The following is a 25,035-nucleotide window of genomic DNA, read 5'->3' as shown; positions in this document are numbered from 1 at the left end:
GTGTCTATGCATTTAGAGGTTCACATTGTCGCGAAAGTTGTTTAGGAGATTTTTGTGTTTTTTGGGTTTTCGGACTTTTTAATTGATTTATTTTTATTTCTGGCAGCTTTTCCATAGATGAATTCCTATTTATAGGAATAGCCTATTTTTGTTTGGGTTGATTCGAGGTTTAACTAGATTGGCTGGTTAAATGCCCTAATTGATTATTCACCCAAAAAGTGAATAAGTATCCAAAAAAGAATTTAATTCCTCACTTCTCACTTTCAAATTGGAAAGTTGGAGAGTAAAACCCGAAATCCTCTTCATGAGGATTTATTGTTTTGTTCATTGTGGGAGCTACGGGCATGGCATCGTCGCGAGGTTGAGCTCGTTGGATCCAGCTTGGGGAAACCTTGGATTGCTGCAATTTTCAGCTACTTTTGCAGGATATTTATTTTATGGTTCAGATTCCCATTTTGCCCTTTTCGCTGTGAGGTAGGGCTTTCCTGTTTTATTATTTCTGCTCTATTTTTGCTTCTGTTTTTGGTAGCCGTTTGTTTGGAGGCTGAGAACTAGTGTTCCCCTTCGTTTCTGTATGTTAGTTCTACTTGGTTGGGTGGGTATGAACATTTCCTTATTTTTCGAGATGAGGGTTTGGGATTTTATGCCGTTATGCTGGCCGTTTTTGCATACGGTGTCTGATTCTATTTATTTTTGGATTTTTGGGGTTTTTTAACCCAAAGGCCAAATGGATTTTAATTTTGAATTTTTCTAAAAATTGGGGATTTTACCTCATTTTGCATGCCGCCCTATTTTCTCAAGTTTTCTTGGCACAATGTGGGTCATGGACTTGGATGATCCATTTGGATATCAATCAAACCACTTCTACACTTTTATGTTGCATTGGGATGCATGTTACATCCGTACTCTTGATGTTGTGTTCGGTTGAGTGATTTTATACCTGTTATGGTTTCTTTTAGACCTTTGCTTTTGTTTCGTGAATGCTAGGATTCATGTAGAATCCATACTCTTGGATTGAGGCCGGTTGAGTAAGTTCATGACTTGTGGTCTTGTTGCATCATTGGGATTCATGTAGAATCCATCCTTTCCATGTTGCTTTCAGTTGGGTGTTTTCGTTGCATTGTGTTCTCATTCCTGTCCTTGTGTTGTGATCTTCGTGATGGTGGTGCACCACACACGAGTACATGCGCGTACATTTTTTGGAGGACTTGCGGGTTTCGACCTTCCATGTCTTTTCTGGAAGTTATGATCATTGGGGTTGGGATGGGAGTATGCATGCCTACGGGCACTTGTCATAAGATGAGCATGGGTAGGGTAGGGTAGCATATGGAGGGGGCTTCTATCTCGCAACCCGATGATCATGGCGTCATGGGTTGGCAGAGGAAGCTTTGTATAAGTGATAATTAAATAAAATGTGTGAATGATAATAAAACTTAAGATAATAAAAAGGTTTGGGGTGCAAGAGCCTTTCTGTTGAGGGATGTTGAATCTACACAAGTCCTAGCTTGGGCTTTTTGATGCCAAGCGACTCTCCATGATGTTAGTCCCCACATAGTAGCCTATTGAGTGTCTAACTAGGACCTTTACTCCTTGCATTGTCTTAGGTTCTTGGTTCAGCCATCATACTATTTGGTGTGAGTGTTAGCCATGGATGTTGTGTTTTATGTGTGTTTGTGGTTGGATCTTTATCTCCATCAGCATGGCGGGTGTGGACCTATGGGTGCCACGTGGTTGGGAGGCATAGCTACCTTCACCACTGCTAGGGACCAGTGTATAAAGATGGTCTTGTCCTAGTGCGACCGTTGCTGGATGTTTTCACTTGGTACTTTGGGTTTCAGAGTATGTTTGCTTGTGATTTATGCTTTGATTGGGATGCTTGTATATCATGTTTAGATGATGTTAGTTTATTTGATGCATTCTCATATTATGATGTTTAGCATATGATTAGATGATGTTAATTATTTTAGTAGTATATCTATTGCTTACTGTTGTGTAGCATGTGATAGGTGATGTTACCTACTGTAGGATTATCTTATGCGTTATCACTAGCATGTTAGATTTCTTTATGCTTATATTATTGCATGTTTTTAGTAGTGACATCCCTATTATGACAGTACCGACAATCTGGTCAGTGGCTTGAGATGTTACGGGTGGGGATGGCTAGGACCCATGATGGTCTTATGATGCTATTGATGGTTGGGAGGAACCACGCACTTATTTGGTTGTTTAGTTCTGAAATGTATTTTGTTCATTGCAATGTTTATTTTAGTATGTGCTTTGCTTTTATGTTTTAGATGGTTAGATGTTCCTCTTTCCTTGCTGTTTGTGCTCTCGAGTGTTCATTCCTTGATTTACGTGGATTTGGTACTCCCCGGTGCACGAGATTATATTTTCCTCGTGTGATATTGTTTCTTCCTCGCGTGAAAGAATACACTTTCTGTGCGAGAATGTAAATCTTCATGCAGCGCATAGGGAATCCTCGCACGAGAATGTGAATCCTCACGCGAAGCTCAGTAGTCCTCGCACGAAGTGTGCACTTTCTCATGTAAACCGATGAAAGATCTCGTGCAAAACTCGAGACTAGATTTCTTTCTCATGCGAGAAACAAGGGCTATCTAGGCTTGTTGGATGAAAGTTTGGAAGTTGGTTTTTACACCTTCCTGGTTCAAAACAGATTTCCTAGGGGTTTAAAATATATCGTTTAAGTATAAGTTCCTTATACTTAAGATATATTTTAATATATGCGAAAAATCTTTTGAGATCGGTTTCAGACCTCTCGAAGACAAGTTAAGGATTCTAAGAAATTTCAGTGCTTCAGAAATCCAGACTTAAGCCAAGTTTTAGGGCTTCAGGATTTCAAATTTAGCCAAATTTTAGGATTTTGTATTTTACCTCAGCTCGATGTTTTGTTGATGAGTGGTTGTTCTTGAAACCTCATCTTGTTGTGGTGGTTGTTGGCTTTTGTTCGCGTTTGTCTTTTGGTAGTGGCATTTGGAGATTCGTTGGTTGCCGGGATTGTGGTGAAGTCTTCCGTTGCGATCTTTGTGATCCCTATATGATGTTGTCATGTGCATTCATACTTGTAAAAAACAAAATCTTGGCTTGATTTGAATCCTTGTTTCCAAGGATCTCCGAGCGGGGCATTACAAGAGCTCTCTTCAATCTATATAGCTTGTGTTCTTCACCTGCAACTTCATAACTAGGTGGTTGCTCCACATTAACTTCTTCCTTCAATACACCATACAAGAAGGTGGACTTTACATCCATTTGATATACCTTCCATTTGTGCTAGGCTGCAATTGCTATGATAGCATGCATAGTTTCCATTCTTGCAACTAGGGCATATGTCTCATCATAATCTCTCCCATACTGCTGCTTGTATCCTTTGACCACTAAACATGCCTTATGCCTATCTATTTTTCTTTCAGCATTGCACTTGGTCTTATAAACCCATTTCACTGCAATTACTTGCTTCTTGGGAGGCAAAGTAGTTAACTCCCATGTCCCATTTCTTTCAATAGCATCTATTTCCTCATCCATGGCATTACACCATTTCTCCATAGTCAAAAATTCCTCAAAATAAATTCGATCACTATGAAAAAATAATGCAAAATTTACACTCTCATCATAATCTTCCTCATACCTTTCATCTTGGTATATACCCCTCAGACTTTTAGTCTTTCTTGGCAATAGGGAGGTGAGAGTGGGATCCAAAATCTCAGTATTGCTGCTACTACTATTTTGCATACTATCTCATGGCTGTCTAGATGTGCTTGGAGCTATTTCTCGGCATGTTAAGGGTTGCTTGCCTTTTTTCCTTTGTCTACAATCTATATTTGTTGCTCCATCATCTTGCTAATCACCAATGTCATCTTCTTCCTCTAAAATAGTAGGCACTTTACTTGAAGTTCTTGAGGATTCATCTACCAAGCCATCCCATGAAAAATTTTCAAGAAACTCCACATCTCTTGAAATGGTGATCTTCTTGTTAATTGGATAATATAGCCTATAGGCCTTTAATTCTGAGCTATACCCTCTAAAGATGAACTTCGCACCTTTGCCATCCAGCTTTTGCCTTTTTTCTCTAGGCACATGTGCATATGTTATACATCCGAACACTCTCAAGTGTTCAATTGTCCATCTATTCCTTGAGCAAGCCTCAAGAGGAATCTTTTCATGAACTAACTTTGTAGGACACCTATTGACCAAATATATTGTTGTTGCTACAACTTCTCCCCAATATTCAATTGGGAGCCCTTTTTTTTTCATCATGCTTCTTTCCATTTCAACAATGGTTCTATTTTTCATCTCAGCCACTCCATCTTACTGTGGAGTATAGTTGGTTGTCAACTCTTTTCTTATGCCATTTTTTTTGTAAAAATTTATAAACATATTAGAGGTATACTCCCCTCCTCTATCTGATTTGAGGACCTTTACATAGTGTCCACATTCTTTTTCAGCTAGGGCTTTGAATTCAACAAATTTATCAAATGCTTCAGATTTGTTCTTCAAAAAATGGTTATGTGTAGCCTTTCATTTAGAGGAACAAATGACAAACACTAAAAATCATTGCATATAGCTTCTCAAATCATGATCTGGTAAAAGAAAAACATTTAAGCCTCTAACTGCACACTATTTTTTAATTAGATATTGCTTAGCTTGCATTTGGTTATCACATAGTGCAAAATAGTTAAATTGGCCAATAGAACTCACTATCAAACTCTAGAGATAATTTGTGCTTGGTCACAAGAGAGGCTAGTTTTTCCACATTCTTGGTTTGGTCTTATCTCAAGTACAATTTGTTTTAAAATAAATAACACCACCCAGACTCTAAAATGTAACCTTTTTAATGCACTCAAAACTCATAGCTCTATTGCGTTCCATAAATACAATATATGTGACTGACAAATTTATGAACCAAATAACTAATTTCTAATTATAAAAGAATGTCACCTCTTTGATAAGGAAATGAGCTTGTATATCACCTCTGTGTGCCTAAAATTTGTTTATCTCTTACCATACTTTGATCAAGGAAAGCTATAAGAGTCTAAAATCACTAATGGCTCTAACAAATAGTCCACACTTTTGTGGACACCACCATACCTTACAATAGCATGTAGAGGGAAATGTTTTAAGTTGAATTGCCTTAATGATAAATAGTAACATCTCTGGAAATGTCTGCTAAAACTTGTAGGAAATTCAAATTCAGTTACTATAACACACTAGGATTGTTATGAACTTTACTGAGAAACTAATAATCCTAATACTTTTTAAAAAAATTGTGAGTTCCCTATTTAAATCAAAAACATTCTCCAATTGATGTATTTATTGTTGGAATTTTAAATTTATTTGGTTTGTCCTATGAGCCTTCAGTTCACCTCCCTGGCAGAACTTGAGATTTCCAAAATTTCTCTGACACTAGCTCCAACAGTCAAAGACATTTAATGTGGTAGGAAATTTTGAATTTGAAAATGTGTGTAAAATATTTGTGTGGATAGGAAGAGACAAAAGGAGGGAATATTTTTTTCATTCCATATTCCAGACATTCTGAGTGATTCACAAGAGTTGAGTAGTGCAACATTAGTAACAAAAAGTTTTATCAAAGAGCAGCAACATAGGTGCATGTTTTACTGAGTTTTGTGAAAGTGGAATTTTGTTTTGTATGAGAAGTGATTGCTACAAGCCTATTGTATGTAGCCATACATTGCTGCAAGTTTGTTTAGTATTTAGTTTTTGGGTTTGTAGTTTTTTATTCCAGATTTTTAATAATTTATTTTTAGTTAATAGAAAGTGAGAAAAATTATCCATCTCCAGTGCATTGTGTTTTTGGTGTTTCCATTTCTTATTTCATTGTGTATTTAATTGTCTGGCAAAATAGAGCAGCATCTCTATTCTTGCTTATGTATTTTTTTGGAATGTTGTTTTTGATGTTAGTGTGGGTTAACACGCTACTTTACCGAGTGTTAACATTTACTCAGTTTAGTCTTGGTGTTGATAGTTTCCAAATTTTTCTTGCATTGAATGAGTGATTTGGTCCTTACTTTGTTGAGTTTCCCAAGGTAAACACATTGGTTATTTCCCCTATTTTTGGTTTTTTTTGACATGGTATTTTTTTGGGTGTTGAAGATTTTTGTGTAGGAGACATGACTAGAGATGAAGGAAAGACTTGGCAATAACCACCATCCTTTAATGGAAAAAAATATGACACTTGGGCAAAGAAGATGAGAACCATTATGGTTGCAAATGGCTTGTGGGAGTTTGTGATAAATGGGTTCAATGATGTTATAGACCCAGTTCAGTATGCTTACCTCTCCAACAATCAAAAGACTCAGTTACAGGATTCAAGGAGGAAGGATACAAACACATTAAGCTTGATTGAAGTAGCCATGATAGAGGCAATTTTTTCCAAGACAAAAATAGCTAGGATTCCAAATGAAGCATGAGATATCATTGAGAAAAATTTCAAAGGGACTGATAAAGTTTGTGTCATGAAGCTACAGGTGATTAGAAGAGAGTTTGAGAAAAAATGAGTCTATTAAAGACTTTAACACAAGGATCTCTGGTTTGATAAATGAGTTGAATTCAATGGAGAAGATTATGAGAAGTAGAGAATAGTGGAAAAGATATTGAGAAGTATGCCTCCAAAGTATGATAAACTTGTGATGACCATTTATGAGGCAAAGGACCTCACCAATTTGACAATGGATGAGTTGATGGATATTCTCCAAATCCATGAGCACTAGATTAATAGATCAACAACATCTTCCCAAGAGAATGCTTTTAAATATCAAGCCAATACAAGAGGCAAGGGGAGAGGAAGAAATGGCCCTGGTAGAGGCTCTAGAAGTAGAGATTGTGGCAACTCCAGATATTGAAATGCTAGAGAAGAAAGCTCAAGACAAGAAGCCAACCAAGAGGGAGTGAGAAACTCTCAAAATAGCTCTAAAGAGATAATAAAAATTATAGCTCCAATAAGAACAATGTGGAGTGTTATTATTGACACACATTTGTGTATTATAAAAGTGAATGCTGGAAAAAGAAAAATAATAAATCAAAGAAAAGTGTAAATATGGCTGATGTGAATGTGGGCCAAGCAAATAATCCCACAACCTTCATCATGCCCAACATAGGTGAAGAAATTAACCTTGAGGTATGGTATTTGGATAGTGGTTGCAGTAACCACATGAGCGGTAATGAAAACTTATTTCCATTTATTGATAAGAATTTCAAATATAAAATTAGAACGAGAAATAATAGAACCATTCATATTTTGGGAAAGGGATCTATTATGATTTGCACCAAGGTGAGAAGAGAGAAATTTACACTTTGATGAGTATTGGTCATGTTAGTGTTTGAAAATGTTACCGGTTTCAAAATTACCTTGATGAGAACAAGACACATATAGGAGCAACTAACTCCCATTTTCAATAGGCCATTTCAGACACCAGGCCAACTATAAGGCTTGACCCTTCTTCTACTTTAGGCTCTGCAAAACCTAGGCAAGTGGACCTCAAATTCAATCAATACGGTACTAGTGCAAAAACATACTCCTGAATCTATCAAAGTAGATTTAACCCTTGATTCTCCTATTAATTCATGTAATGACATAGATTTGCAGTAGCTAAATGTAAGATAATGCAATTCATAAGCTGAGTGAGGGCATTCTATTATAGCTCTTCAACATAAAATGTAAGAATGATTTGAATTTGATTTGATTTTATGTGGGTGGGGAAAGTGGATGAAAACCATGCATGGACAACACATTAATGATCCTATAGCCAATCAGTGCCTAATCCATTGGACAAATTCATAAATCTCTCTTATGCATTTTGGATATCCTAGACACATATCATATGCCAAGACTCTAGATCTATCCATTTACCTTGTAAATTGGATATCAATGTTCAATCTAAATCTCATTCTTACCTAATATCCTCCTCAATAAACTTGCAACCCTATTAATTTCACTAAATAATTTACATAACTCCTTGAATTATAAGCAACAATGAAACAACATACAACCTTAAGGGACTGCAACTATGACCTAGGCTCTTTGTTCAAAGATCATAAAATATTACAGCTCATTGAGAAAGGAGACAAGATTTAAGATGAAACTTAACATTTTCTATTCTTTGTATTGATTTCCTTGAAATAATACATGAAATGCATAAAATGGACTCACAAGATACCTAATAAACCAAACGATACAATAACATATGCTTCCATACAAGAGAGAAAATGGTTGAAATGAGAAACTGATGGGATGGGATGGGGTATCACATGCCAAAGAAAAGCTTCATGGTCTAGAACTAGCACATCCCAAATCTTCCATTCAAACTTCAACAATTCCAGAGCCAATTCTACTAAATGTCTTCATTCCAAAGAAACTTTCCAATATTTTCCAACCCTTACAATGGATGAAAGAAAGAAAGATATAGGAAGAAGTGAATTTCTGGATCTATTATGCAACTGACACTTGTCCCCTTGGAAAACCTTCTCAACAAGTTAAAAGCATCTCTCTAATCTCTCCTCTCAACTGCAAAATCAAATCCTTGATCTTTTTTGCCTCCCAAACTATAAAGTATCTCAGATATTTTGATGGAAATCATAGCTGATTGAGAAAGACAAAAAAATTGAGAAGTTCCATCAAAAAGCAAGCAAAACACATCATTATGCTCCAAATTTTGAACAAACTAAGCCAACAAAGAATATCAAATGCATCCCAACTAAATTCTATAATTGCATTGATGAAATCATTGTCTAGAACTGAGCATTTCATTGAAAGCACAAAACCCCCTATAGCATGCACCAGTGACATCCTATGCAAAAATGAACTTCATAAATGAATAGCTCATCTTCTCCCTATTATGACAATATATTGGAGTGCCACTTCGCCCATTTTAGTGAAAAAATGTCCCTGTTATGCTTCTTTGAAGTTTAGGCTCTCACTTATATGTTTCAAGACTACATTTTAAATATTCAACATTTTTCAAAGGTTTGAACAATGTAATATTTCAAATATCTTTTAAACCTGGGTTGCATGTAAATCAAAGGAAATATATTTAAAAAATAATCTTTTGAAAATTCCCCTCACATATTCCATCCAGGTCAAACTTGTTTTGACCATGGTGTCATGTGTCATCATATGATTGGCTCTTTTCCTACATAGCTGTCAAACCTCTCCAACTGGGTGCCACATGTTAGCTTCTGATTTGTCCTTTGTTCTACCATGTCAACAAGCCACCTCATCATGCCACATCATCAACTACTATGTCACTATTTGAGTTAGTATCCACCATGTCATTAGCAACATAGTGACATTGCGACATGTGTCATCCTCTTCCACGTCAACAACTCGGGAAGTGTGCCATGTCAGAATCCTTCACCATGTGTAACCATTAGAATGGTCCACCTCACTCCCATGTCACCACCACATGTCAACATCTTATTGGGTCGCTATGTTGCTATGTTAACTAGCATGCAACTTTTCCTTAGCGACATAGCAACATCTGTCAGATCTGCCACGTAGCACGATCTGGTGCATCATTGAGATCTACTTGCCACAACACATCCTTCCTTGAGATTCATGCCATGTGGCACCTTGTTGTTGGTCTGATCATTGCCACATCATCATCTCCTTACTACACATACTACCTGACTGCCACTTGTCATTATTTCATTTTCTAACTGCATGTACAGGTGGGACCCACGTTCTCATTTTACCTTTGCTAGATTTCTAAGTTTTTTGGGCCAAATTTGAGATTTTTCGCCAAGTTTCCATGTTGCATGCCGAAAAATCTCACCATTTTCCAATGGCGAAATAGTGACCACTAAAAATCTCCACTTTTTTGGCGATGCAACTTTTCTAGCACTCTATTTTACATGCTCATCCAAAATTTGTCTTATCTCCATCTGGCTGACTAGGACCCACATGCACTTTCTTTGCCTTTCCAAAAGCCTTTATCTTTTAAGACATTCAAGATAATGTGTGCAGGAATATTTAAAAACATAAGAAAGTCATTCCCTCCCCAATGTGGGATAAATCCTTATAACCCTACTCTATTCTTCTTCAGTGGCTTCTCTATTAATATTTCCCCTTTTCTTCATCTTGGACGTGGACTTGATCTTCTTCTTTTGTTTCATCAGCATCCATGTCTTCAGATTCACTCTTCACTAAGAAATATTTTGCAAATGCATACCTATCACTACTGTCAATTATCTCATTTTTTGTGTCTTCGAATTTTTTCTATATTTCTTGTTGATATTTCCCTTATTCCATATTGTCTCAAGTGTTTCAATTTAGTCCCATCATTTCCATCTTTCACGGCTGAAGATGGAGCATATAAAAATATCGTAAAAGCTCTACATCTGGGAAGCACCATGATTGGAAAATAAAATTGTTCTCTTCTGAATTTATGAAAATGATATTAGTGGCGGCTGAAAGGCAAGTCACATTTATAATATTTGGCAAAATTCTACGCAAGATGAGAGCTTCCCTTCAGCATTTTAAAATTTTGATCAACACAATTTTTTAATTGAATACAATCAAGCCTTTATCAAACATTTATAATATTATGCATTCATAAAGGTATCAAGTTTATATAATGGTTTCAAATTATGTTATTGAGTCCTTTTAACATCTTTATTGTTGAATGTTGATTGAGAAATAATTAAAGATGCCAAGATTAGAAACCTGTGGTCCTCTTACTCCAAATCAAGCCTTAGAAATAATTGACAAAGCCCATCTCCCTTGCTTGTACAATATTTCCTCTAACAAATTTGGCAAGCATTCAAATCAGTGTATCCTCTTCTTTACAAATTATGTCTCAATGTTGTGATTCTTTATTGCTGATTGTGGGCTTTTAATTCTCTTTCAAGTTGAATCACCCAATCCTCTCTTTTTATCCCCCACAGGCCCTTGACAAAGAAAGATTACCCTTGAGCACTTAAAGTAAAATCTAGCTTCACTTTAAATACCGATGAACACTCAAGATCATCTATATTGCCTTTGCATTGTGACATCAAAATCATTTTAACCCATTTTAGTCACTTTGAAAATTCCATGATGCCTTATCAATCAGATGAAAATATTTGGGCCCCAAAGTGGGTCTGGCTAAAAAATTTCATTTCCAAACAACTGAAATTGGAAAATTGATCTATTCACCATTTGATACTCACTGGAATTAATTTTGAGCACTAACTGATCATTAAAACTCATTTCACTTCTTATTTGTAAATTGTGAATTTGTGTCTGGAGGTGTGCCAGCTAGCTTTAAAAACTAATTCAATCAAGTAACGAGGCCACAAAAATTGCCATGAGTGTTCAATCCTACACACTCTACCATACTACAAATTCTTAGCCTATGATGAATTCCCAGTCAAAATATTTTAATTTCCAAACATCCATACTTCAATTATCCTCCAAGAAAACAGTGTTAAAAAACATAAACTAGGCTTGGGTTTGGCATTATAAACTGGGTTATTGATCACTTGGGGCTCTAAAAACTAGGATATAGGTTCTTTTCCATTCAAAGGATAAGAATTCATAATTAGGGCTTATGACAAATAACAGGATGAATTTGGAGAATTTCTGAAAATAGGCACTTGAAATTTTTTAACTGGGAAATGTGTCAAAAAGTAATTTTTGGTAAATGAATGGACATAAGAAAGTATGTAGATGGATTCGTCATGACTTGAGAATTGGCATACTTTAAGGATTTTTAGGACACAACATGATGGTACAATTTGTTTAGGCTAACCAATCACAAGATCAAAGTTATAACATTGTAAACATGGGTATGAATCAATCGAGATACCTTAGCCATAACAAAACAATGTAAACTACACAAATGTGAATAACTACACAAATGCACAAAATAGTAAATGACCAACTTTGAGGGGTTCAAAACCTAGTCAAATGGATTTGAAATGGGTTGAAAATTGGAACACATGTTCTTTGATATGCATACTAAACATCCCCAAAGTGGTAGGTCATGACACATTCCTAGGTAAAAGATATTCAAAGACAAACTGGGCTACTGTACGCATTTTGACACTTGGGCAGAATTATGAATTTTGACACTAGCTCAAAATGGGACTTCATCAAACAATTTAGGATGGCAAAATAACATTGTGGATCACATGCATATGTCAAATGAAAGGTGTTAAGCCACTCAAACACCATCTAGGCCTCAAACTGACAACTGACTACATATGCATAAAAAGCACTTTAGGGCATTGATTCTTCAAAATTTTCAATATGTGAGTGAAAATTGACCATGCAATTTTTAGTCCCAACAAGTCAGCTCATTCAAAATGACTGATCATCAAAAACATAGATAAAGGTGTGATGACAAGAATTATAATTAATGAAGAACTATGTTTGATATCTCAAGTAGAACCAAAGAATGCAGATGAGGCATGTATAGTTGACTATTGGAAGCAAGCTATGAAAGAAGAATTGGATTCGATAGTGAAGAATGAGACATGAGAATTGGTCCCCAGATTAGTAGACAAGAATGTGATAGGAACAAAATGGGTATTCAAGAACAATATGAATGAACATGATGAAGTTTTAAGGAACAAAGCAAGATTGGTATGTAAAGGTTACTCAAAGCAAGAAGGAATAGACTATGACAAAACCTATGCTCCTATGTCAAGAATTGAAGTACGAAGGTTATTCTTATCCAATGCAACATATAAGAAATTCAAGGTATATTAGATGGATGTCAAGTCACCATTTCTAAATGGAGAACTTGAAGAAGATGTATACATAGAACAACCTAAAGGTTTTCCTTTAACAGATGACAAGGACATGGTATGTAGATCAAAGAAAGCATTGTACGGCTTAAAGAAAGTACCTAGAACTTGGTATGCAATGTTGGACAAGCATTTGAAAAAACTTGGATTTAGCAAAGGTATGGCAGACAATAATCTATATTGGAAAGAAATAGATGATAGATTGATGATTTTGGTGATATTTTTTGATGATATCATATTTGGAGGAGATGATAATAAAAGTCACAAGTTTTCAGAAGAAATGAAGAAGAAATATGAAATGAGTGTGATAGGAGAGATGAAATACTTCCTAGGATTATAGATTGTGTAGGATGAAGAAGGAATCTTTATTTCTCAAACTGGGTATCTGAAAGATCTATTGAAAAGGTTTGGTTTGGAAACATGTAAATTAGTTGGAACACCTATGGTAACTAGACACAAGTTATCTAAAAAGGATGAGACACCTACTATTAAGCAGAAGAAGTATAGATCGATGATTGGAGGATTACAATATTTGACTCAGACAAGGCTAGATATAGCAAATGCGGTTGGAATTGTTGCAAGATTTCAAGCTAATCCTAGAGAATCACATTATCCATCCGTTAAAAGAATATTTAAATATCTGAAGGGAACACCTGAGCTTGAGTTGTGGTATGAAAGATCTAATGATTTTACTTTATATGCTTATATTGATGTTGATTGGGCAAGTAGTATGGATGACAAAAAGAGTAACAATGGTGGAGCCTTCTTTCTTGGAGGAAGATTGGTTTCTTGGTTAAGCAAGAAGCATTATTGTATCTCATAGAGTACAACAAAGGCAGAATATATTATAGTAGTAAACAATTGTAATCAAGTTTTTGGATGAAGCAGATGTTGAAGGATACAAGGATGGAATTCAGTGAACCTATTGTCATACATTGTGATAACACAAGCATAGTGAATATTTCTAAGAATCTAGTGTTGCATTTAATACTAAGCACATTTCTATCAAGTATCACATGTTGAGAGAGAAAGTTGCAGAAAAGGAAATTAGATTGGAGTATGTAAGCACCAAAGAGAAGATTGCAGATATTTTCACCAAGCCTCTTTCCAAAGAGGCTTTTGAGTATTTTTGAGGTATGCTAGGGATTATGCCCCTACCCACATAAGAGTAGATGATACAAGAGTGCATCAGTCCAATGATACAGAGCACTATTATTTTCCTAGATAAAATATTGATCTCTCTGTATGGGGGAGTATCTATGATGAACAGAGTCATCTAGGATTTTTGATGGATATTGTTTTGAACAATGTCTTGGACACTTGAGCAAGTCAGAGATAGATGGTTTCTAAAACCTTTGACATTGATGTCAATGGGGGATAGATTATAACACGAAAAATAATTTGATATAGATTATATTGAACGGAGAAATTATAGCATGAAAAATAGTTTGATATAGAGAACATTCTTTTATAGTTGTAATGATTTAAAAAGAAAGGATAACAGTCTTTTATAGTTGGTATTCTTGGAACTAGATGTTTTTCATCTATGTTGCCATCAATGCCAAAGGGGGAGATTGTTGGAAGCATGAATGTTGATGATATTCCTATGGGGGAGTATTGTAGAAACATGATTAGATCATTTTTTAGATCATTATCATAATGATATGTTACATTCATGACTGTGTTTTTCATTGATGTCAACATAGCAATTTTATGTGGTAGCTGACAGAAGAACATCAAAAAAATCAAGTTGGTATGAATAGATCATCAAGTATTTTCACCAGTGAGGTTAAAGGGAGATACTACAAAGTTTCTAGTATATGCATGTAAACTTGGGAGCATAAGAAATTAAGTCTGGAAGAAGTTATGCAATATTTGGTGATGATTATTCTGGGATAGAGTTTATAGAAGCATGTTCTGGTAAACTTGTTATATCTCTTAATAGAGTTGTTATTTTGAGAAGCAAGGTTAAAGACATGTAAAGACATGTATGTTGTTGATTATGTGGCTAAGCTCGCTTGCCATAATATTACATGTATGGATAGGTATTCAAGTTACAAGGTGGCTGATTGATGTTATCACTAAGTATAACATGTTCTTAATGAGGTCCTATAATAATTAACTGAGAAGGTTTAATGGATGACTTAGAGAATTATTTTATGGATTCAGTGTAAAGGAAGGACATTTTCCTTTGTTATGTATGAATGTGTAAAAATGATTTCATGAAGCACGAAGAGAAGAATAGAAGAGAAACAATTAATATGCAAAGATAAGGAGAGCAGAGTGAAGTTGGAGAGAACTTCATTGTTGAGGTTTATTTAGTGATTCGAGGTTTGATATTTGGATTTGAGGTTCGTGACCTAGTCTACAAGGTCTAACGGTGATTGGTCAAGTTGATAGGAAAGAAGAAAGAGGTTAAAGAATAGTATAAAAAATTATTTTGCAAGGAATAATTGAGAGATCAGTTGGACAATAAGTTCAGTGGTCTTGCCCCAGAAGCTGTTTGGACAGTGGGTCCTTCTATCTTCTATAACTCCTAATAGGGTTATCACAACTCCTATCAGGCACTCTTATGTACTAAATGTGATTATAGAATCCTAACAGGGCCCATCCTCTAGAAATAAATATATATCAGTATACCTTTGTGGGCATCATTCCCACTGGGGCTTTCCCTCTAAACAAGGGTTTCCCTAGTTAACAAATCTGGTTTAATTGTGAATGTGCATGTTATTATGGTTGTTGTTTACTTTGATAGAATGGTCAAGTTTAATTAAGGTTGATAAATGTTTTAATTGGATAGCTGATTCACCCCCCCTCTTAGTTATCTTGGTGGACTATTGTTTCTAACACCAACCTTGGTAGATGAAAAGTGCCTATCATGTCCTAGACTAGGAGTATCACTAGATGACCTTGGTGATTCCATTAGTTCTTCAAAGTATCTGATAGCTTCCCTTGGTTTATTAATTATTTCCAATATTTATTTCTTAGATCTTAACTCATTTATTAGTTGGTCACTTTGTAATCACAATTTTTTGATCTCCATGTCCTTTATGTTCAACTCCTGATTGATAATTAACAACTGGTTTATCATCTCCAATTGATTTATTGTGAGTTTCTATACCTCAAATGATCTTTCTTCAAGTCTAGTAGCCATTTTTTTTTTGTTTTTCTCGATTATGGCTTTGTCTTCTTTTGTTTAGTTACTTCACACAATCTTACTAATTGAACTTCTTGGTCTCTCTTGAGTTCTTTGACTTCTTTGCTCAGAATGTTGTTCTTCTCCAATAGATCTACTATTGTTGCATCATTGTCACTACTATTTCTATTATTAAGTAATCCTTGTATATCAACTTCTCTATATAGTGTATAATTTTGTTAAATGATCATTTCTTTCCTTTTCTTTAAGAATTTTCTCAACTCTTCTTTTTCTCCTTCAAGTTGTTACAATATGATTTGGATTTCAATCATCTTGTTCTTAATGATTTTTCCCATCTTGCATTCCTCCATCTTCAAGATATAATCCTCTCAAGCTGTTAGAATTTTTCAAGAGGACTAGGCTCTAATACATGGGAAACAAGATACTGAAAATGTGGAGGTGAATTAGGATCTACAATACTTTTACTGATAAAACAATTCACACCTAATCCATCTCATATCCCAAATCTTATACCATAAAATGTAACATGTAATGCTTCAAATGGAATCTATCTAACATCTATGAAAATCATCAACACATAACCCAATGATTTCGGTTACCCAAAAGAACTTCAATAGGAAGGTAAAACTGAGGTGGAGATGAAACCCAAAAATCTTGACTAGAGCAACAACAAAGTTAACCTATTAGGGTTATAATTTTGATCATATCAGATGATCTACCCTATGAGAGGTCTTCTCTGTTAAAATAATTTAAGATTGTTAGGTCTTACCCTATTAAAGAATTTTCCATTTACAATAAAGTGAGGACGATTTGAAATAGGTATGTTAGGACCACTCTGTTAAGAGATTTTCCCTAACTCAATCTATTAAAATTGATTTAGTACTTGACCCTTTATTTTTCTCTGAAAGTTAATTAAATATATTCTCTCTTCAAATTCTCAATTTGATCTCCTTATTTGATATAGATTTCTCGTCCTTCACTACCTTGGTTGCACTATCTAAACTCTTTCGCTCTATACTTATCTTGCTCCTTCACTTTGCTTCCATATGCTCATTCATACATCTCTTTCTTGATCCTAGGTAGGAAACCTTCTTAAATAGACAATCCTCAAAAGTTCTAGATTAGGATCAATGTTCTATATTTTTTCCTCTTTTCCATTTTTCTTTTCTAATTTTCTAATTGGTTATTTTACTTTCCTAGGGATTAATACCATTTGACAAAATGGGCAATCTCCTCTTTAATTATAGAGGTCAGATAGAATGATTTACATAAATGTTTTTGCAATTAAAAACTCATATGTCAATACTAGTTTACTCAATACTTAAATGTTCTGACACTCGATCATAACTAACATTCATGTTGTCACTCAGCTTCTACAAACTTAATATATTATGTCACTAGAAAATAACTATTTTTTTGGTTCCTCGGTCTCAACTTAATTACCTAACTTATATGCTTGCTCGGTCTCAACTAGGGTGCTCGACATCCTCTAACTTGTTCGGCATATGTTGTCAAATAAATAAGTCCTTTTATAGCTTGGCCTTATCTAGATGGCTTAGTCGTAATGATGATTGTCCAACACTGCCTTGGAAATGACTAAGTGTTAGACAGTAATAGGCAACATAGGCTTAGAGATCAACACTCTTGTCATGCCATCTGGTCTAGGTACTTTGTTATCTTTTAAAGAGAATACTATCTGTTTTACTCCCTCAATAGTGAATGGTTTCATTGGCATGAGATTATTAGCATCTAATGCATGTGCTAAAAGAATGTATGATGAATTCATTTGGATGTTGTGTTGAGAATTTTTTTTATGGAAGAAACACAAAATCATCTTGTGTTCCTTGAGAGATGTCTTTGTCTAATATATTACAATTGTTGTTCATGTCTTTAATGAAATTAGTCATATTTGAAGATCTACATGATTTGGTGGAGGCATGAAATTATTTGGCTTAATTATCCCCATTAGTAATCCACATTTCCCTATATTTATCTCTGCAATATATTTCTTCTCTTTTAAGGATTTCTCATAGGTGTTTTTTTAGGAGTTCATGTGGTGTTGTTATGGTAAAATGTAAATAACATGTTAAAAACTTGCAACATAACAATGATTACTTATTTGACAATAATATTTTTAATGTGGAAACCATGTAAAGGGAAAAACCACCTGAGACTGATAACCCAATATTTTTACTCTTCTTAAGAAATCTCTGATATGAACCAACCTTTTTAAAGGATTACATTCACATTGCTAATGTGACCTTGTTAGAGGATTTACACCAAAATATTATCTAGACCTTATCACTCATTGATCCTGTTTAAAGAGTGGCTTTCTCTAAAGGACTCATAAACACCACTAATCAGTGTTATCATATAGGATTTCAAAGACTTGTTAGCTCCACTCAATTAAGATATTTTTCAGCTATAATGATTAGAAAATGACACTACAAATTTATTTGTTAGGTTTAGTACTACCTTTCTTGTTTAGATCTCATTTCTGGTTGGTCTTTTTTTGATCTCTACCCTTGACCTCTTTATTGTCTAATTCACTCTTTCACTTTGCCTTAACTCTTCTTTCCTCTCCTCTCTTTATTGTTTGGTTCACCTTGTTTCTTTCAACTTCAATAATTTCACTTCATTTCAACACTTAGTCATCAATGTCAACATTCAACCAAAAACAAAAACTTTGGGTATTTAATGCATGATCAATTGGAAAAGATTTTTAGATTGAATGTAGAGGATTGCAAAAGGATCGACACAAGAACCTTGGAAGAATCATAATCACATGTTCCACATCTCACTTTAAAGCTTTAGATTTTGAGTATTTTACCAATGGAACTTTTGACAAGTATTTCTATCTAGATAGGTGTAGAGTGGGACTAAGAAAACTCTTGGACATAGCCATAGATGTAGCCCATGCCGTGGAATATCTTCATTATGATTGCTTCATGAAAATAGTGTAATGTGACATAAAACTAGGTGATATTCTTTTAAATTATATGCCATCTCATCTATCGAATTATGGCATATCCAGATAGATTGGAAGAATCACTGCCAATTCAGTAACTTCAACAATAGGTTTAAAAAGGCTCAGTGGACTACATTGCACTAGTATGGTTTGTCAATTGTCTTTAATTTTTTAACAAAAATAAGGATTTCCATTTTAGAATAGAGTACACAACTATTATTAATAATAACTTGTCTATGGAATATGGATTTAATGGAATGATTTCTCCTAGGGGGATGTTTATAGCTATGGTATTATGTTATTGGAAATGATAACAAGGAAGCAATCGACTAATAATATGTTTGATGGTGATTTAAACCTACATAATTGGGTGAAAAGGGCATTTCTAGACATGGCATTAGAGGTAACTAATAAGAGCTTGTCAAGGGAAAGTGTTGGCCAAGAAATAGAAGAATGTGCCATTTCATTGATGCATCATGGTTTGTTTTGTTCAAGTGATTCACTTGAAGCTTGATCAAATATGAGAGAGGTATCCAATTTATTGAAGGTCATTCAATAGGATTTCACCTCAGACACTTCTTCTTCCATCAAATTAATGCCCATAATATCCAATTTAGTTTGCGAAAAAAATGCAATAACTAATTGTGAAGTGATATCAGATACTCAAAGCTCTTCATTTTAGTATACTATGACTAAATCAAGGGTTACATTCATGCAAGTCTTGAAACTGTTAAATATTATATCTTTTTATTGTAAATTATAGCCTATGGCTCATGTTTATTGTCGGATTTGGGTTTTCTAAATCAAGGATGGGAGACCAAACATAGATTTTAGTCTTCATCATGTGAAGAATGGCATTTTTTTTTGCAAAGACTTGAGTATACTAGGATAGTTCATCTTTTCATATGTTGGGTTCTACTACCACATCTCTTGGTATCTTGTTGTCTTGATGTGAGTGCACTAGGATAGTTCATCTTTTTGTATGTTGGGGTCTAATCCAACCTTTTTCATTATTGCATTTTGTGCTCAAAGTCCCTTGCAAATAGTTATCTTTTAGGAATCTCATTTGGTGTTCGTATGTATGTCTTTTGAGTTTTTATTATTCATCTTATTTAATTTCCTGTTCTATCCTTTCATGCTTTTAGGTGAAAACAATAGAAAATACCAATAATACGAGGGACTTGCCCCTCTCAAACATGAAATAATATTATAAGCTAATACTGATTTGTTTGAATCTCTCCAACTGTTGGCACAATTGTCACTATTCATAGGGAAAACATGGTCAGTTTCAGAGATTATTTTATAGTGACAAATTTGTTTACCAACAAGTTGATAATGGTGTCCTATAAATTGATTTTCTATATAATATTAGAGAGCTTATATGGATCATTGAGTTCATATTTAGATGATGCTTGAGGTGAAAATGGGGAGAAATCAATCAACCTTCTTGTAACCCACCAGAGATTTAATACCAAAATCTATAACTTTTTTTTGTCAAAGGGTGCTCAGCAATGAGGATGACTCTATAGTAAGAACTCAATCAAACCCATGTAAGTATTAAGAAAGACTAAATTTGGGGACATGCTTGATTCAACACTTTGGAAGTAGGTGGAGAGGTTTGTGTTCATCTCGGATTAGTTTTGACAATTGAGTGTCAACACACTTAACCAATTTTCATATTGAAGCTGAGTAGACTATACATGTCGAGCCATAGTATGTGCCGAGTCAAAAATCTAGAAGATGCTAAGTGAACTTTTAATGTTGAGAATAATACATGTGCCAAGTCACTATAGGTGTCAAGCAGTGAATGGATGCCAAGCAAGTCAGAGTTGCTATAGGAGCTGAGCAAGCCAGGATCCTATATATGCCAAGCATTAGCAAATTAGTATGTGCCAAGTAACACAAAATCAACATATGATTTTGTGCCTTCAAAAAATTAGATGTAAACTATTTTCAAGGTCAATCACAAAGGATTTTATAGATAAATTTGAATCTTTTCCTTTACCTATGTAATCGACATGCATCCAATAAGAAAATTGGAGAATGCATGCAACCTATACGAAAAATGCAAGGATTTGAGTGGGAAAATTAGTTCATGGATTCAATCTTAACCCTAAGTATTTGAAGCCTTTATAAGAAGGTAAAGACCCTAGGAATTAGAGTTGTTGAGTGGATGAAAAATTGAAGAGAGCAAGTTGCATAACAGAGGAATAGCACAGGTAACAAGACTTAGTGATTTGATCAGCATTGTTGAACACAATTAATTAGAACAGAGTAAGGGTTACGCATAGACATCAAATAATAGAGGATCAAAGAAAAGAGAGTAGATCAAGAGCCTGATATCAGCAATAAAGGATTGTAAGCTATCAAGTCTATTCAATCTAATACTCTCTAGCAATTGTATTAGAAAAGTAAATCCTATATTGATAGGTTAGCTTAATAGCTACGTTGTAGAACCTTTGATAAGGTGCTAAATCCTTTAATAGGGTAACACTTCAAGTAAGTGTTTGTAAATCATTTGAACAAGTCACCTTTGACAAAGTGTAAAGCCTTTAATAGGGTGAGCCTCTAACAGGGCATACCATTAGAAGTGGTCAAACAATATTGGTGCAACGATAATTTGTGGGTATCATCCCCACCCCAGTTTTACCTTCTAATTTATGGAGGGTTTCTAGTGATCAAAATTTGGTGTTATGTGTCTTAATGCATGTCTTTATTTTATGTTTATCTAATATGATTACATTCATGCAATTTATTTTAGATAAAAAAATTTATGGCTAAAGTGTGTTACTTCTGATTCACTGCGCCCCCCCCCCCCCCCCCCCCCCCCCCCAACCTCAGAAGTAATCTTCCCATTTGTAAATTCCAACAATTGGTAGCAGAGCAAGGTTCTCACAACAAAAAGCCTCGCAGCTTGGAGAAAAGGTCTAAAAGATGGAAGTCTACAAAATTGGGAAGGTCATAGAGAACTAGGTGATTGGTGTACACCTTGCTCTACACAACTTGGAGGAAGTCAGAGAAGAATTGAGAAAATCCTTAAAGAGAAGAAAGGATATTGCCATATCTGAAAATGACACACAATATAAGGAGATTGATAACACAAAAGTGTTTTCTAATGGAGATACTCAATAGTTTGATGTAGCAATAGTAGATTTGATGGAGAAGAGTAGAGCTCAAGCATAAGAGATCAGATCTCTCAAAATTGAGCAAGAGTCACAAGCCATGATGTTGTGTGAGATAATTGAATAGAGGAAAAGAGCCATTGAAGACAGGGCTATAATTGAAGATGATAAAAGAAATCTTGCCAACAGACTGGAGGAGAAGTCAATAGAGCTTGCAAGAATCTCTGACATGCAGTTAGACACCCTCAGCCAATTGATGAATGTTCATCATGAGCTAAATGTTAAGGACATTGAGATCTCCACTCTGAAAATGCAAAATGAACAATTGCAAAATGATTTGAGAAGAAAGAAGGAGATAAAAGAGAGCTTCAACAAATCAAGTGAAGCCAAAAAGCACTTTGAACAACTGCTGAAATCACCAAGATCAAGGAATGACACTTATGGATTATGTTTCACTAACACTAAAGAAGGAGAGTCATCAAAGAGTGCAGAGGAAAGAAGTGACAAAGGTAAGAATACTAAACCCACTTGTCATTTCTATTGTAAAAAGGGACACACTACTAATGTATGCAAGAGTAAGAAGACCAATCAGGTGGACAAACCCAAGAACAAGGGTCAGTGTTACAAATGCAATAAGCAGTGACACTAAACACAAGACTGCAGAGCCAAACTAATAAGGACAACAAGATTTGATGGTCACTGCTACAACTGCAAAAAGGATGGTCATCAAGCTTTTGAGTGTAGATCAAAGCCTATGTGGACACCAAACTAACTAGCAAAAACTAAAAGCCATGGACACCACTACAATTGGAACTACAATACTAGGTAGAGCTATCACTATTGTCAGGAGTATGGGCACATTCCTGAAAACTACATAAGAACACATTCTAATGGAAAATATAATAAATGGTTGAGTCAAACCACATGCTTTAGTTGTCTAAAAATAGGACATATCAGCAAGTTTTTTCCAACCAAGTCTAAGGCACCAATTTTTGAGTTCAAAAAAGGAAAAGAAAAGGTTGATTTTGAACACATCAGAGGAGAGATGAACAGAACATGGAAAAGAAGAGATGGAGGTAGCACCTCCAATGGAGGGATCACTTCACCCAAGAGTTCAAGTGGTCACACTTCATCCAACTAAGCAAAGATAAGGTGCATGGGACTGATATACAAAAGCTATATCATACATCAATTCCAAGACAAGCAAGTACTGCAAAGGAGAAATCAGCATAAGTAAAGATGCAAAGTTAAAACTTAAAGTTTTCACAAGTGTTGTCAAGTTGCCCTCAAATGCCGAGTAAAATTCTAGTGCATGCCAAGTAGTCAGTTGTGACCCAATTGGTAGTGGATGTTGAGCTAGTCTTAGTTGATTCTGAGTTGGGAAACATTAGTTGATGCCGAGTAGTTGAGAATCAATGGATGCTGAGTAATGTAGAAATGCTTAAGGAGGTGAGTGAACAGTTGTAATCACATTAAGCATTAAATGTAGCTAAAATAGGGTATTGATCACAATTTCATTCATTTTTCCTCATTGTGATCAAAGAGTGAAGACAAAGAAGAGAGAAAATAAATTTCTAAACAAACAAACTAGTGTTTGAGTAGATTTCAACCATGATTCAACATAATTTCTTCAATCTAAAGGTATTTATTCAAGTGTCGAGTCATGCAGTCTTTGTTTTTCTTTGAAATTCAAACCCTAGAAAGGCACAATGGCATCTAGCTCAAAGAAAACTCTGGACAAAGAGCTATTTGAGGTCCAACTTGTATCAAACTAGGTAAAGCAAACAAATTTTCTCCCTATCCTAGAGGTTGCATACAAAAATGACCCAGCCGATGCCCTATCTATCATACCCCCTAAAGTAGTTATGGTGCAAGATGTTAGAAGATTTTACAATTGCAAGATTGGAGCCATAGGTGATATGGAAATTAGGGAAGCATATGAAAAATTGTGTGTAGATGGAACCCTAAAGGATCAATTCAAAATTGTTGAAAACAAGGGTTTGACCCATTGTCTCGAATTTCCCATAGTCTTCAAGACTAAATGGATTAGGCTAGTCCTTAGCAGAATTCATGATGGGAGCATATGGTTAGAAGATGGCCTAGTGAAAATCACTAAGAAAATTTTACATAGAGTCATAGGGTACCCAACCCTAGATCAGCCAAAGACCCTGAGGAGTGATTCCAAAGAGGTAATTGAAAAGAACACTATAGAAAAATGGAACAAACGTGGGATGAACATTGATACCTTCCAAGATCCCCACATAAACTTTTCTATTAGAGTTATCTCTCACAAATTCTATTAGTCTATCAAGCTAAACAATGTTCCATGCATTGCAGTTGACGTTGGATATAAACTGGTTAAGAACAATCACACTTATGATCTTCCAGACCTATAATTGCAACAAATCAATGAGAATTTGGGAGCAATCAGGAGAAGCAAGGGTGCACAGTGTAAATTTGGTGCAGTTTTGGTTTGTATCTTCTTCTATGTGCAAAAGGAGTTTCCTTCATTTGGTAAAGTAGTATGGAAAGCAAACAGGTCAATAATAGCCCAAGTTAATGAATATATTGAGTAGATGGGAGTCAATTTTGAAACTCATATGACTAGCTACTTTGAATATTTCAAGAAAACCATGAAGTAGAGGCTAAGGATTCTTGTCTCATTAGTTGAGCAACATGTCAATGATGTATGCTTTCTTGTTGATATTGACTACACAGACATTCAGGCAGCCATACCAAGGATTAGATGGTTAAGACCCCTTGCGTATGAGATAAACATTGATGAAGTCTCTACAACTATCACAACCCTATTAGTAGAAGAAATTGATAAAACTACTAAACCATTTGGAACCTATGAAGTTGTCAAATCAAAGGTTGAAATGGAACTAAAGACAACTTCTACAATTAAAAGGAAAGACAAACTGGTAAAGAAGCTAAAAGCCAAATTAGGAGAAGGGGTAGAAGAGGTTGAGGATGAAGAAGATGCAAAGGATGATGATGATGAAGATTAACAAGGTCAAGGCCCATTA

General features: G+C 35.1%; 1 pseudogene; it reads left to right on the top strand.

Moving 5' to 3' along the window:
• The window catches only part of LOC149554868 (uncharacterized), a 93,192-nt pseudogene extending 73,626 nt beyond the window's left edge, over positions 1 to 19,566 (top strand).
• The last annotated feature ends 5,469 nt before the right edge of the window (positions 19,567 to 25,035 follow it).

The sequence above is a fragment of the Cupressus sempervirens genome, chromosome 5 (assembly GCF_028749045.1).
Source record: "Cupressus sempervirens isolate cs-2001-9-10 chromosome 5, ASM2874904v1, whole genome shotgun sequence".
Lineage (NCBI taxonomy): Eukaryota > Viridiplantae > Streptophyta > Pinopsida > Cupressales > Cupressaceae > Cupressus > Cupressus sempervirens.
This window is presented reverse-complemented; position numbering and strand designations above follow the sequence as displayed.